At 42.7% G+C, this 16,045-nt stretch overlaps 1 non-coding gene across 1 annotated transcript; it reads right to left on the minus strand.

The window, feature by feature from the left end:
• Positions 1-11,838: 11,838 nt before the first annotated feature.
• LOC123453485 lies at positions 11,839-12,002 on the minus strand. Its single transcript, XR_006632863.1, has one exon. It is a non-coding gene; the product is annotated as a U1 spliceosomal RNA (small nuclear RNA).
• Positions 12,003-16,045: the final 4,043 nt, after the last annotated feature.

Consider the following 16,045-nt stretch of genomic DNA (forward strand, 5'->3'; position numbering starts at 1 on the left):
ACCTAACACGGCGTCACCATGTCTACATCATTCACCTTAAGCCATGCATTACAGAGGCCTTGTAGTGTATCACGCTAGATGTGTAAGTATAGTCCAATACTGATAACATCTAGAGATGTTGGGCTCATTTTCTCTGCTGACTAAATAATTAAAAGGTAGGAAAGGGTTTAGAAGAATTCAGTTTATTTCAAAGTTAGGGGAAAAGAGCAGAGAGAATAGACTCCTCCTCTGGGAGAAGGGATTCTGAAGCTGGAAAATCGAAGTCCCAGTGGGAACTGGACTTCCTTTTTCTTTTCCTATTTTTGAGGCAAACCCAACAGACTGGCCTTTTAAAAATTTTTTTCTTTTCTATTTATTTATTTATTTAAGAGCGACAGACAGAGAGAGAACGGCAGATAGAGAGAGAACGGCAGATAGAGAGATAGAGAGAGAGAGAGAGAGAGACAGAAAGAGAGAATGGGCACACCAGGGCCTCCAGCCGCTGCAAACAAACTCCAGACGCGTGTGCCCCTTGTGCATATGGCTAATGTGGGTCCTGAGGAATTGAGCCTGGAACCAGGGTCCTTAGGCTTCACAAGCAAACGCTTAACTGCTAAGCCATCTCTCTAGCCCCTGACCTTTTTTTTTTTTTTTTTTTAATGCAAGTGGTGGGGGAGAGAGAGAGAAGAGGTGCACCATGGCCTCCAGCCACTGCAATCGAACTCCAGACAACTGCGCCCCCTTGTGCTCATGTGTCACACTGCGTGCTTGCCTCACTGTGTGTCTGGCATACATGGGACTTACAGAGTCGAACATGAGTTCCCGTAGGCTTTGTAGGCAAGCGCCTTAACCACTCAGCCATTTCTCCAGCCCAGAACTGGACTTTCATTGAATGAGGGAAGACAGCCCACCCAGCATCCATGATTGGTCAGCTTAAATGAAGACAAAAGTGCTACCTGGATCATGATGCATCCCATACTATGCAGGTCCCAGAAAGCCTGCCAAGCCAGCCAGCTGGTGGGAAAATTCATCTGGGCCAGGAGGAAATGGGGTCATCCTCATTGCCATCTTGGGTTAGCATATGGCCACCTACTAAGGCTCTTTTTCCCCCATCTGCCTGCCTTGCCAAGGAAATTATCTCCCATAATGTTTCAATACGATATATTGTTTTTTTGCATGTTTGTGTTCAGGGCATGCACGTGATGAGTGGTGTATGCACCTTTGTGTGCTGATGTGTGTGTCCTGTGCATGTGCATGAGGAAGTCAGAGGGGCACATCACGTGTCCTCTTATTGCTCATTCGTGGTTTACTTGAAATGGGGTCACTCAGCCTGGAGCTGCTGCTGCCTATCAATGGGCCCAGTGATTGACTCTCTGATCACCACCCCTACCCCAAGGACTGGGGTTACAGATTACTTTGGCTTTTCATGATTTTGTGTATGCTCTATAGCCTTTCTTGCTACTGATTTGTAGTTTAATTCCATTGTGGTCAGATAGAATGCAAGGAATTATTTCAATTTTCCTGAATTTGTTAAGATTTGCTTTGTGTCCTAATATATGGTCTATTTTAGAGAATGTTCCATGTGCTGCTGAAAAGAATGTATATTCTGCAGCCTTTGGATGAAATGTCCTGTATATATCTGTTAGGTTCATTCCTTCTATGACCTCATTTAGTCCAGATGCCTCTCTGTTTATTCTTTCCCTGGATGACCTGTCAATTGATGAGAGTGGGGTGTTAAAGTCACCCACCACCACTGTGTTTGATGTTATCTGTGACCTTAGTTCTAATAGTGTTTGTTTGACGAATTTGGGAGCCCCCATGTTAGGTGCATATATGTTTAGGATTGTAATGTCCTCCTGTTGGAGTGTGCCCTTAATCAATATAAAGTGACCTTCCTTATCTTTCTTGACTAACGTCGGACTAAAGTCTACCCTGTCTGATATTAGGATAGCAACCCCTGCTTGTTTTCTAGGCCCATTTGCTTGAAACACCGTCTTCCAACCTTTCACCCTAAGATAATGTCTATCCTTTGTAGAAAGGTGAGTTTCTTGGAGACAACAAATTGTAGGATCCTGCTTTTTAACCCAGTCTGCAAATCTATGTCTTTTCGTTGGGGCATTGAGACTACTTTGGCTTTTTACCTGGGTTCTGGGGAGTTGAACTCGGTGGTCTCCACCCAGGAGGATTTCATACTTAAGTGACAAGCACTCTTAACTGATGAGCCATGAACCCAGACCACAGTATGGTATCTTGAGAAACCCTATTCATATAATGTATACAGCAGAATAATATCATAACTGTTCTGTTTTATCATCGTCACTCTTACTGTGCCTGATTTATAAATTAAACTTTAGTATAGGTATGTATGTATGGGGGAAATGCAGTATACATCGGATTCAGCACTATTTGCAGTTCTAGGCAACCACTGAAAGTGAGGAGGGGTTACTGTAACAGAGATTTACAATAACAGAAATTAAGCCAAACCAAGACGAATTAATATGAGTGCTTTGAGCCAGGTATGGTGGCACATACCTTTAGTCCTAGGACTTGAGTTCAAGAACAAAAATTATATGACTGCTCTGCAAAAACCAGTGGTAGATAATCTTTTCTTCAATCATGTCTGGATTCGAAAGGCCAAATGACAATAAGGAAACTCCTTTCTGCTTCCATCAAGGCTCATCATCACCTTGAGTTTCTGTCCACTTTGGCCCATATACCTCCAGTTCAGCAAGACAGTTCACAGAAAGAGTCTTTGCCCAGTTCTTTCTAATAATGACCCAGACTTCAGCCAGGTGTGGTGGAGCATGCCTTTAATCCTAGCCCTCGGGAGGCAGAGGTAGGAGGATCACTGTAAGTTCAAGGCTATCCTGAGACTACATAGTGAATTCCAGGTCAGCCTGGGCTAGAGTGAAATACTACCTAAAAACAAAAAACCCAAACTTTATTCTCACTGGAGAAAATTTTGTTTCATAAAATTCCTAAGCCAGGGATGGAGAGATGGTTTAGTGGTTAAGACGCTTGTCTGCAAAGCCAAAATGACCTCAGTTTGATTCCCCAGGGCCCGCATAAGCCAGATGTACAAGAAGGTGCATGCATCTGGAGCTTGTTTGTAGTGGCTGGAAGCCCTGGCTCACCCATTCTCTCTCTCTCTCTCTCTCTCTCTCTCTCTCTCTCTCTCTCTCTCTCTCTCTGCTTCTTTCTTCTCTCAAATAAATAAATAAAAATTAAATTAAATTTAAATTTAAAAAATTCCTAAGCCAATCATTTGGCTAAAGGGACAGAATAAGGTTTCAGTCATTCCCGCACTGAAGGAAGTGTGTGGGGATTATTTTCATTTGAAACTCTAAGGTATGGCTCTAAACAAACAAAAGAAAGAAAGAAAGCAAGCAGGCAAGCAAGCAAGAAAGCAAGCAAATAAGCGAGCAAGCAAGCAGGCAAAAAGAAAGAAACCGGGGCTGGAGAGATGGCTAACCTTGGTTTGATTCCCCAAGACCCACGTAAGCCAGATGCACAAGGGGGCACATGCGTCTGGAGTTTGTTTGCAGTGGCTGGAGGCCCTGGCATACCCATTCTCTCTCTCTCATAAATAAATAAATAAATAAATAAATAAATAAATAAATAAATAAATAAATAAATAAAAGTTAAATGAAACAAGGGATGGATGCCAGAGAAAACAAAAACAATATAATTCTACCGTACCTGTGAGTTTTTACCTGGTGCTTTTAAAAATAATTTTGCTTTAACCGGTGCTTTTTTTTCAAAATAGTTTTGTATTTTACAATATCTTGCAATTAACTTCCACTTACTAAGAGTTTCCGTATGCTTAGGGTCAGTTCCTAAGTGTTACTCAGCTTATTGTAGTTGAAGCTAAGAGAATCTTGACATAACAGAAGGCCACAAGCTGAAGAGGCTGGCTACCAACAGGCCTTTACTCTTTCGACTAAAAATTGGCTGCAGTAGCAGGAACTGATCCCAGAGTTGTTGATGATTTGGCTCACCCCAATTTTCCACGGGGATTCTGCTGCCCCATCAAGTCATCAGTTTGCTCTTTGCTGTCCTGTCCGTGGTTAATAATCCCATGCCTGGGCAGAGTATCTTCATGATTGCTAAGTGCTGAGTCACTCATCTCACTGTGAGGACATCCCTGCTTCTATTGACTGCCTGAAAAGTAAATTCCCTAACATCTGCAGAATGAGCTTGATATGAAGTCTTAACAAAGTCTAAACATAGTCTTGGTAAAGTCTAGTGCCACTTTTCAAAAATGGTGCTGTAAGGAAAGTTAAGACTTGGAAATAAGCAGACTTTCAACGGAAAGCTGGAGACTCCAGGGGCTATGTGATCCCATATGTGTGTGCGCCTTTGTCCTAACTAAGGTATGTTTGAGCTCTGTAAATTGTAGCTGAGAATAAGGTAACTCATCCTTACCTTGCAACATTGTATGTCTGGCTTCCATGGGACATGGAGATTTGAACACAAGCTCTTAGGCTGCACAGGCAAGCGCCTTAATCACTAAGCAATCTTTGCAGCCTGTTGTTTCAATTCTTAAGTTCACTTGAATATTCTTTTACTCCGTGTATTATTTGAGAGAGAGGGAAAGAGAGGATTCCTTCTGCTGCGAACATGACCAACCTTTGCACATCTGGCTCTACATGGGTCTTGGGGAAATGACCCCTGGCCACAGGCATTGCAAGCAGGCCCCTTGCACCACCCAGCCCCCTTCCCAGCCCATCTTTTATTCCATGTAAATTGCAGCCTTTGATTTCTCTGTTCAATTGGTTTTGGCAGCTCTCCTAGCTCCCTCACAGATCTTTGGTCTATGTGTAGTTTATATATAGTAGAAAATAATTTATTATCATAAATATTGCATATGTATATATCATAACTTTGCCTTTTTGAAAATGTATCAGTCAGCTATGAGAGATTAAAAGAACATATACATATGTGTCTGTACGTATGCAAGGATCTATTCTATGATGTCATTATTTGAGTACCCAGACGAAAAGAGCTGCCCCTGTATGGAATAGGTTGTTTTGTGATGCAGAAAAAATAGAGTTGGCTGTCCATAGGATGGCTTTTAAAGCATCTTCTGGTCTTTTTCTTTTTCTTTTTTTTTCAGGTACTGTCTCACTCTAGTCCAGTCTGACCTGGAATTTACTATGTAGTCTCAGGCTGACCATAAACTCAGTGATCCTTCTAGCTTGGCCTCCCTGAGTTCCACCATGACTAACTAAATCATCTTCTTAGGGCATGATTTGTCATTGCCACTTAGATTTCATTGACCAAAGCAGGTCACATGATCATTTGATAGTTAGCACTCCATTAGGGAGAGGCTGTATATATTGGAAGCCTTGGTATAATCTACATCAGAAGCCCACTGTTGTAGATCAGAGCTGAAGACACTTTGTGATTATCATTTCGGAGGTGCACATCTGTTAGATTCAACAGAACATTAGTTTTTAAATATGCACTTGTGGAGTGTAGATGAAAAATAGTGCATATGGGGCTGGGGAGACGGCTCAGTGGTTAAAGGTGCTTGCTTACAAAGCCTGCTGGCTTGGGTTCAATTCCCCAGCAGCCATGTAAAGCAAGACGCAAAAAGTACTACAAACATCTAGGATACATTTGCAGTGGCATCCCACATGCTCATGCACACATATAAATCAATGGATATAGTTTTAAGGGGCTGGAGAAATGGCTTAGCGGATAAGACGTTTGCCTGTGAAGCCTAAGGACCCAGGTTAGATTCCCTGTACCAACATAAGTTAGATCCACAAGTGGGTGCATGCATCTGGAGTTTGTTTGCAGTGGTTAGATGCCCTGGTGTGCCCATTCTCTCTATCTGCCTCTCTCTCTCTTTCTTTCTCAGAATGGATAAGTAAAATTAAAAAAATAGTTTTAAGATAACATATACATAATCATATCAGCTTTATTGAGACACTTTGAAGTATATAAACATCAGTGCTATCCAACAGAAATATAATGCAAGCCACAAATATGATTTAAAATATTTTTGTAAAATAATAAGAAACACGTGGATTTTATTTTAATAATGTATTGATTTAACCAAATATCCTAAACATTATTGCCTCGTTATGTAATAAATACTATAAAATATTAACAAGGCACTTTTATTTGTTGAGACAGGCACCCATTCTGTAACCCAGGCTGACCTGGAACTCACACCATTCTTTCTCTGTCTCTTGAGTGCTGGGGTGACTGGCTCCATTGACCACACCCAGCCATTAGCAAGGCATTTTGCATCCTCTTGGTTAGATTTCTTTAAAATCTATACTCGACACAGGTCCAGTGCTCAATAGTCATATTGTAACTGGTGATTATCATATGAGACAGTGGAGGTCTAGACCATGAAACCTCTGTGCATGCTCATAGAAACAGACCGACTGGTTGCTAGATAGACCCTTTATATTTTATTTTTATTTATTTATTTATTTGAGAGAGAGAGATAGATACAGAAATAGGCAGGTAGAGAGAGAGACACACAGAGAGAGAATGGCGTGGCAGGGCCTCCAGCCCTGTAAACGAACTCCAGATCCATGCGCCCCCTTGTGCATCTGGCTTACGTGGGTCCTGGGGAATCAAACCAAGGTCCTTTGGCTTTGCAGGCAAGCTTCTTAACCACTAAGCCACCTCTCTATCCCTAGATAGACACTTTAAACTAGAGGTCAACACCCTTCTTTGTAGAATACAGGTTCAATGTCTTTGAGGAAAAGTAAGGTAATTTCAATTGTCAGAATGTTGTTCATTAAGTTCTTAGCTATAGCTACTTGTATTGCACGAAGAGTCACAACAGGGCAGAGTCAACATTTCCTCAAGCATTTCCTGTCCTTTCTTCAGCCTTGGGTTTGGTGAGCAGGAGAGCTAGCTGTACCAAGAGCATATGAACTCACCAATATGGGTCTTACGACCACAGTGAGAGTTAGGGTTTTCCCAAGTGCATTCTGGAAGAACACAGTCCCTTCAGTGCATTCAGTCGATCAGGAAACGCACAGGGACCATGTTTGTAGGTGACGACGTGGTCATAAACAGAGGAGGAAAACCGAATGCCTATTTTTCAATGGTCTCTTCTATGAAGTTACTTGAAGACATGGCCTTTCCACTTGAATGATGGTTTGTGTTGTTGCTACATGGGCTTCATCCTTTGCTCTGGACATGACTTCATGGACATGCTCACACCTCTTCCTTGGAGTTTGTTGAGTTACAGACTTGCCTTTCAGATTACTAGATCAGAACTTTCTTCTAGGCTGGGTGTGGTGGCTCACGCCATTAATCCCAGCACTCCAGAGGCAGAGGTAGGAGGATCACTGTGAGTTCGAGGCCACCCTGAGACTACATAGTGAATTCCAGGTCAGCCTGAGTTACAGTGAGACCCTACCTCGAAACACCAGCCAACCAATAAAACAAAAAAACTGTCTTCTGAAAAAGAAATACACAGTTGGAGTGAACTGTACTATACAAATGTTTTGTTAATTTTTGAAATTTTTAAATGCATGCATGTGCAAGCATGTGTGTGTGTGTGTGTGTGTGTGTGTGTGTGTGTGTGTGTGTTAGGCCAGAGCACAACTTCAGGTGGTATCATCAGAAACACTGTCCATTCCTTTGACACAGGGTCTCTCATTGGCCTGAAGCATATATATGTATTTAAATATATATTAAATATATATGTATTATATATTTATATATTATTATATATTTTTATTATATGTATTAAAAATATATTTAAACCCTTAACTACCAGTGTTTCCCAATGGACTAGAACATTATTTGAAAATAAGTCCATTGCCAGTATAATTGGTTCACGTGAAGCCACAGTGGAGTGAGGTAGATTCTCCCTGGATCACAGCTGGGTTCCTCTAAGGAAGAAGCTGTGTGAAGAGAGGAAACTGGTGATTATGGAGTTGCATCTACAAGCCGAGAATTGCCAAAGGTTGCTGAGAAACTACCAAAACCTGGGAGAGGAAGGAATTCCCTTCAGATTTCAGAGGAGAGTGGCTCCAGATTTCTAGCTTCCAGAACAGTGAGACCATATATTTCTGTTGTGTGTGGCAGTCCTAGGAAACTAACGTGCTTATCTATTTTCTAGAATTGTAACAAAATAGCCTCAGGCATTTTATATTCTGAAGTTTGCATTTATCCTTTACTCCCTCGTTTTTTTCATATATGGTGAGAAAAGCACTGGTCATCAGAATTTATTATTTATTTTTAAAATTCACCTTGCTGGCAAAGTAAGTCATAGCAAGTACAAACCAAAGACAAGATAAATATTTGGTTTTATCTAATCCAAGAAGATAAAGAAAACAGTGTGGCTTATTGCCAGAGGAGTTGTTGGGAACACAATTATCAGTACATTAAAAATGACATGTACAGAACCAACTATCAAATTATTTGCAGAACACATTTAAAATTAAATTTTCATTCCTAAGCCCAATATCAAAACCATTATTAATATTGTTTACAGTATTAATTATGCAAAGCAGGTACAAGGTGGCAGACTCACAAATGAACTGACAATTTAGATAGAAACTACTCAGTCTGAGAGGTCTATATGGTGTCTTTGAAACACTGCTTCAGGGCTGGAGAGATGGCTCAGTGGTTAAAGGCACTTGTTTGCAAATCCTAACAGCCAGGATTCAATTCCCCAGTACTCAGATAAAGCCAGATGCACAACGTGGCACATGTGTCTGGAGTTTGTTTGCACTGGCTGGAGGCTCTGGTGCGCCCTCTCTCCCTCCTGCTCTTCCTCCCTCTCTCATAAATAAGCTGGGCGTGCGTGGTGGCACACGCCTTTAATCCCCGCATTCAGGAGGCAGAGGTAGGAGAATCACCACGAGTTTGAGACCATCCTGAGACTCCATAGTGAATTCCAGGTCAGCCTGGGCTAGAGTGAGACCCTACCTCAAAAAAACCAAATAAATAAATAAATATGTAAATAAATAGTACAGTTTGCACATATGCTTATGTGTCTCTTCTGAGACCCCTCAGTTGAGTTCACAGCTTAATTTAAAATAAATGACCATGGGTAGTCTTAAGAATTGTTTTACGAGCTGGGCATGGTGGCACACGCCTTTAATCCTAGCACATGGGAGGCAGAGGTAGGTGGATCACCATGAGTTCGAGGCTACCCTGAGACTACATAGTGAATTCCAGGTCAGCCTGGGCTAGAGTGAGACCCTACCTCAAAAACAACAAATACACATAAAAAAAATATTTTTAAAATAAATAAAAGTAAAATAAAATGTGGGGCTGGAGAGATGGCTCAGCAGTTAAGGCACTTGCCTGCAAAGCCTAATGACCTGAGTTCAATTCCCCAGTACCCACATAAAGCCAAATGCACAATGTGGTACATGCATCTGGAGTTCGTTTGCAGTGGCTGGAGATCCTGGCATGCCCATTCTCTCTGTCTCTCTTCTATCTCTCTCTGCTTGCAAATAAATAAATATAAATTTTTCTTAAAATAAATAAAATAAAGTATGTGATGGGCTGGAGAGATTGCTCAGTGGTTAAGGTGCTTTCCCACAGAGCCTAACAACCCGAGTTCGATTCCCCAGTACCCATGTAAAGCTGGATACACAAAGTGGCACATGCATCTGGATTTCATTTACAGCAGCTGGAGGCCCTGGCCATGCCCATTCTCTCTCTCTTCTATCTCTTTCTGCTTATAAATAAATAAATAAATAAATAAATATTAAAACAAACGTGTGTTGCATGCTTATAATCCCAGCACTGGGAAGGTGGAAACAGAAGAGTGCTTGGGGCTTGCTGGCTAGCTAGTCTACCCTACTTGGTGAACTCCAGGTAAGGGGTGAGCTTCCAGTCTCAAAAAGGTAGATGGTGGGCTGGAGAGATGGCTTAATGGTTAAGCGCTTGCCTGTGAAGCCTAAGGACCCCGGTTCGAGGCTTGATTCCCCAGGACGCATGTTAGCCAGATCCACAAGGGGGCGCACACGTTTGGAGTTCATTTGCTGTGTCTGGAGGCCCTGGCGCACCCATTCTCAATCTCTCTCCCAGTCTGCCTCTTTCTCCCTCTGTCTGTCAATCTCAAATAAGTAAATAAATAAATAAACAAACAACAACAACAAAAAGGTAGATGGTGCCTGAGGAACAACATCCAAGGTTGTCCTCTGGTCTTCATATGCATACACACACATGCATGCACACCTGACACACATGTGCCCTCACACACACACACACATTCAAAATATGTACATACACAGAAAGTACCACATGAATACAAGACAACCATCAATTTTCCTGTTTCAGGTCAAATGAGTTGGAGTTTCCTCTACCTCTTAAAGTCCGGAGAAAGCTTCTTTGGGAGAAAACACCTTGGTTTGGATAATTTTATGTAGTCACCTCATTTCCCTTATGTTTTCTTTATTTAAAAAAAAATATTTTTATTTATTTGCAGGCAGACAGGCAGAGAAAGAGTGGATGCACCAGGGTCTCTAGCCACTGCAAATGAACTCCAGATGCGTGGGCCACCTTGTGCATCTGGCTTTACATGGGTACTGGGGAATCAAATGCAGGTTGTTAGGCTTTGCAGACAAGCACCCTAACCACTGATCCATCTCTCCAGCCCTCCCTTGTGTTTTCTACTACAGCTGCTCTTTGGACTTCCAAACATCTGATTTTAGATCTCCTTAATCTACAATATAAGAGGCAAGGACTGGAGAGATGGCTTAGTGGTTAAGCACTCGCCTGTGAAGCCTAAGGACCCTGGTTCAAGGCTCGATTCCCCAGGACCCACATAAGCCAGATGCACAAGGTGGCGTGCACATCTGGAGTTCATTGGCAGTGGCTAGAGGCCTTGGCACACCCATTCTCTATCTGTCTGCCTCTTTCTCTCTCTGTCATTCACAAATAAATAAATAAATAAAAATTCAAAAAAGATAAAAATATTCAAAAAAAAAAGAGGCAAATGCTTTTGTCAAATTATTTCATGTAAGAAATAAAGATAACTACACATTTCAATGAGGTTTACAAAATCGGTTTGTCTTTGTATAAAAAAGAGATATCAATGCTGACATTCTTGTGGGGATTTCCTTTGTTCTCCAACATCCATCAACGTGTTAATCAGAATCCTTATAGCTGCAACCATGTAATTTCAAATCTGGCTGTTTTAAGGAGACCATAAATTATGAAAGAATTTTGAGGGTTGGAGAGATGGTTTAGTGGTTAAGGTGCTTGCCTACAAAGGCTAAGGACCCATGTTCTACTCTCCAGATCCCTTGTGAGCCAGACGCACAAAGGTGAGCCAAACACAAGGTCGTACATGCCCACTAGGTGGCGCCAGACATTCCATTTCAGCGGCTGAGGCCCTGGCTTGCCAATTTTCTCTTTCTCTCTCTGTCTCGCTCTCTCTTAAAAAAAAAAAAAAAGAATATCGAGCCAGGCATCGTGGTACATAGCTGTAATCTCAGTGCTCAAGATGCCAAGGTAGGAAGTTGAGAAATAGTTCAGATAACACGGGCTCATACAAGAGCACAGTGTGTGTCGTCTTCACCACCCAGCCAGATGTGCAAGGTAGCACATGCATCTGGAGTTCATTTGCAGTGGCTGGAGGCCATGGCGTGCCCATTCTCTCTCTCTCTCTCTGTCAATAAATAAATAAAAATTAAAAATTTTAAAATATTTTTATTTATTTATTTATTTGTTTATTTGAGAGCAACAGCCAGACAGAGAAAGAGGCAGATAGGGAATGGGCACACCAGGGCCTCCAGCCACTGCAAACAAACTCCAGATGCATGTGCCACCTTGTGCATCTGGCTTACGTGAGTCCTGGGGAATCAAACCAGGGGCAAGTGCCATCTCTTCTGCCCCCAAAATAATTTTTTTTTTTTTCAGGGGAGAGCGCGAACGCAGTCCCCCACTACCGCAAATTATGCAGTCGAGTTTCCCGCATTTGGGGAAATCGCAGGGGTCAGCACATCCGGAGTGCAATGGATAAGCCTCGCCCTGGGAAAACCACCTTCGTGATCATGGTATCTCCCCTACCAGGTAAGTATAAAATAAAATTTTTTAAAAAAGAAAAAAAGAGAAAAAAAAATATAAAGACTCCTGCAGCAGAACCATCCAATATGTGTGTTCAAATGCTGGCTCCTGGGCTCACCTCAGCTCAATGGCTCACAACCTCTGAGGGAGGCACCTGCCCTTTTACTAACAAAACACCTTTTCAAGCAATTATCCCTCTCGGCTCCCACCATGTGTTGAGGAGAACCCAGGCCCTTGGCCGGGCTAGGCAGGTGGTTGACCACGTGTCTTTCCCCCCACCCAAGTAATTCTTATGTACATTAGAATTCAAGGAGTAGGGATGGAGAGGTGGCTTAGCCGTTAAGGCACTTGCCTACGAAGCCTAAGGACCCAGGTTCAATTCTTCAGGTCCCACATTAGCCAGATGCACAGTGTGGCACATGCATCTGGAGCTTGTTTGCAGCGGCTGGAGGCCTAATGCGCCCATTCTCTTTCTCCCTCCATTACTCTGTCTCTAATAAATAAATCAATAAAATGATTAAAATATATTTAAAAATAAAATTCAAGGAGTATAGGTTGAGAGCTTCGATGCCTCTGGTAAGACTCTGTACCATTTAATGAATGCACAATCCATTGAACTGGTAGCTGCGAGTGGCTTGATACTCCAGTCCTGTTCTGGCCCTAAAATACTGTAGTTACTATTTGGGCCTCTTACTTAAATCCTGCAGAAATGTTTAGGTTTGTGTAAGTACCCTTAGAATCCACTGACGACCTGTCCTGTTCCTGGTGATCTTTATTGAGATGCAGCAGACCCTATTGGTGTACAAACAATCCAGTCAGCTCAGTGTTAGAGCACATTTGGTGCATAGCGTGACCACTCTCCTTCTCCACAGCAAGCATAGTCAGGCAGCTAAAGTAACTTCCCACTGAAAGCCTCCAGTACTTACTTTGAGGTGTTTTTTCCACCAAACACCAACTAAGACAACTTTGATGGAGAAGGAGACCATCTCTAAGGCTGGAGAGATGGCTTAGCAGTTAAGGTGCTTGCCTGCAAAGCCAAAGGACCCAGGTTCAATTCTCCAGGAGCCATGTAAGCAGATGCACAAGGTGAGGCATGTATCTGGAGTTTGTTTGCAGTGGATGGAAGCCGTGGCATGTCCATTCTCTCTCTATCTGCCTCTCAAATAAATAAATAAACATAACATATATATTTTTTAAATGTGAAGGCCATCACACAGAGGATGAAAATCAATTCATGATATCACTGTGTGAATTCTGTCCTTATTAAGTGACGCTCAGGGAAACAATAGCCTTTTGGGGGTCTTTCCCAGCCTGACCGAGACTAGACTTTCTGCAACACCAGCACCACTGAGCTACAATTGTATACATAGATGTGTGGTGTCTTTAATGACATTTTCTTTGTGTCATTTTTAATCAGAGAATTGCAGAAGCTTACCAGAACCAAAAATACTTTTCTTCACATTATTCAGCGGACTTCTATGAGGCCTTCCATCCATTCTTCAGCCAATGACAAGCTAATGCCATGTAATCACAATTTCCTGGGATTTTGAAAAAAACACTAAAGAGGCACATTGACGTCCTGTGAATGGAAACGTAACACGTCTTGGATTGGCTCTGTTCTGGGGTTCTTGACACTCATAAGCTCAAATCAGACTTTTCAAAGGTTTCTTTTGTGCCCCAAACACCAAGACGGCCGACTTTCCATCACTCACGTGCTCCTGGGTGAATGCAGATGGCAAGCGTTTTCTTCTCTCTGGGGGTGGGGTGGGGTGTAGAAGCTTCATTAAAGCCTATGTTAACTAGATCCCTACTTCAAGCTTGGCCATGGTTGGAACTTCACTTTAAAAAATAGATATTTTATTTATTTATTTGAAAGAGAAAAAAAGAGGAAGATAGAGATAGAGAGAAAGAAAATGGGAATGCCAGGGCATCTAACCACTGCACATGAACTCCAGACACATGTGCCACCTTGTGCATCTGGGTTACATGGGTACTGGGGAATTGAACCTGGATCCTGGGGGTGCACAGGCAAGCACCTTAACCATTTAGCCATCTCTCCAGCCCAGAACTTCACTTTTTTTAAAGTATATTTTTATTTTTTAATTAATTAATTAATTTGACGGGGAGAGAGAGAGCGAGAGAGAGGGAGAGAGAAAGGGCGCATCAGGGCTTCCAGCCACTGCAAAGGAACTTCAGACACATGCGCCCCCTTGTGCATCTGGCTAACGTGAGTGCTGGGGAATTGAACCTGGGTCCTTTGGCTTTGCAGGTAAACGCCTTAACTGCTAAGCTGTCCCTCCAGCCCAAGAACTTCACTTTTTATATGTGGGTCAAGTCAAGTGCTTTAAAGCTGCATTGTCAGCTGAAGTGCTTTTCCTTGCTTGCTCTGGATATGCTCAAATACCACCTAAAGAGTGCTCCCGGACCCATGTAAGCAGATGCACAAGGTGAGGCATGTATCTGGAGTTTGTTTGCAGTGGATGGAAGCCCTGGCATGTCCATTCTCTCTCTATCTCCCTCTCAAATAAATAAAGGGAAGAATGGTGGCTGGCAGTGTTGATATTCGATTGAAAGAGGAAACAGCCAACCTCTTTTCCCTAGATCTAGCAGGCTCATCCTAGCACTCAGGAGGAGGAGGAGGCTGGAGGATGAATTCAAGGCCAGCTTGGGATATGTGAGACCTAGTCTAAAAAAACAAAAACAAGAGCCAAGCATGGTGGCACACACCTTTAATCCCAGCACTTGGGAGGCAGTGGTAGGAGGATCACTCTATGTTTGAGGCCACCTTGGGACTAAGAGTGAGTTCCAAGTCAGACTGGGCTAGAGTGAGAGCCTACCTCCAAAAAAAGAAAACAAACAACACAAAACAAAAGCAGAGGACCAGAGAGATTGCTCAGTGGTTTAAGGTGCTTGCTTGCAAAGCCTGATGGCCTGGGTTCCATTCCCCAGTACCCACATAAAGCTAGAGACACAAAGTGAGTGGCTCAGCATCTGGAGTTTGTTTGCAATGGCAAGAGGCCCTGGCATGCTCAGTCCCTCTCACTCATTCTCTCTTTCTCTCTGCTTACAAATGAATAAAAATAAACAAATAAAAAGTAAGTAGCTGGGCATGGTGGCACATGCCTTCAGTACCAGCACATGGGAGATTGAGGGGGAAGTGTCTCCCTAAGTTCAAGGCCAGGAGCTACAGAGTGAATTCCAGGTTAGAGTGAGACAAAAAAAAAAAAAAAAAAAAAAAAAAAAAAGGAAAGGAGGACACTTATGTAAGATGAAGCAGGCTGTATTGTGAAGCCATATTAAAATGCCTGGGTTATTCATGCACCTTCATCCTCAGATTTTCAAAAATCTCTCTAGTGTGTACTTGCATGCGTAGCTGTAAAAGAGTGCCTAAGAGTTTTGAGTCTTAGGGAAGTGGTTGTGTAGAAATAAAATTGGTGGGCTGGAGGGATGGCTTAACGGTTAAGGCGTTTGCCTGCAAAGCCAAAGGACCCAGGTTCGATTCCCCAGGTCTCACTTTAGCTAGATGCACAAGGGGGTGTGTGCATCTGGATGGCTGGAGGTCCTGGTGCGCCCATCCTTTCTTTCTCTGTCAAATAAATAAAATAAATAAAAATAAAAAAGGAATAAAATTGGTCTAGGGTGCACTGTCAGATATGTTCAGCAGCCAACATCGCTTATCTTTACTTATCGTGGACTGAGTACTGTGCCCGGGAAGCCCACACCATGGCAGACATATGGTGACATGGGCCTGGCCAAGAGTCCTTGCTTCTGTGCAAAAGCAGAGCTGCTTGACGTTCTCCCACCAGCAGGTGGCTCATCCGTCAAAAGAAAGATCAGGCACTTGCACAGATCCAGGCCCCTAAGAGCTAGAGAGCTACAGCCCAGCTTGCCAGCTCTGGGAGAGAAGCAAGACCGGACTGGCAGCAACTGCGGTGGGAATGATACCAGTTATTCAGAGAAGGAATGCTTCAGGACTGGGCATGTTCCATTGCCACCTTTGGAAGGCCAAACCCATAGGATATTGGTCTGTTGCCTAATATTCATTTTGGAATAGGAA

This window comes from Jaculus jaculus, chromosome 11, assembly GCF_020740685.1.
Source record: "Jaculus jaculus isolate mJacJac1 chromosome 11, mJacJac1.mat.Y.cur, whole genome shotgun sequence".
Taxonomy (NCBI): domain Eukaryota; kingdom Metazoa; phylum Chordata; class Mammalia; order Rodentia; family Dipodidae; genus Jaculus; species Jaculus jaculus.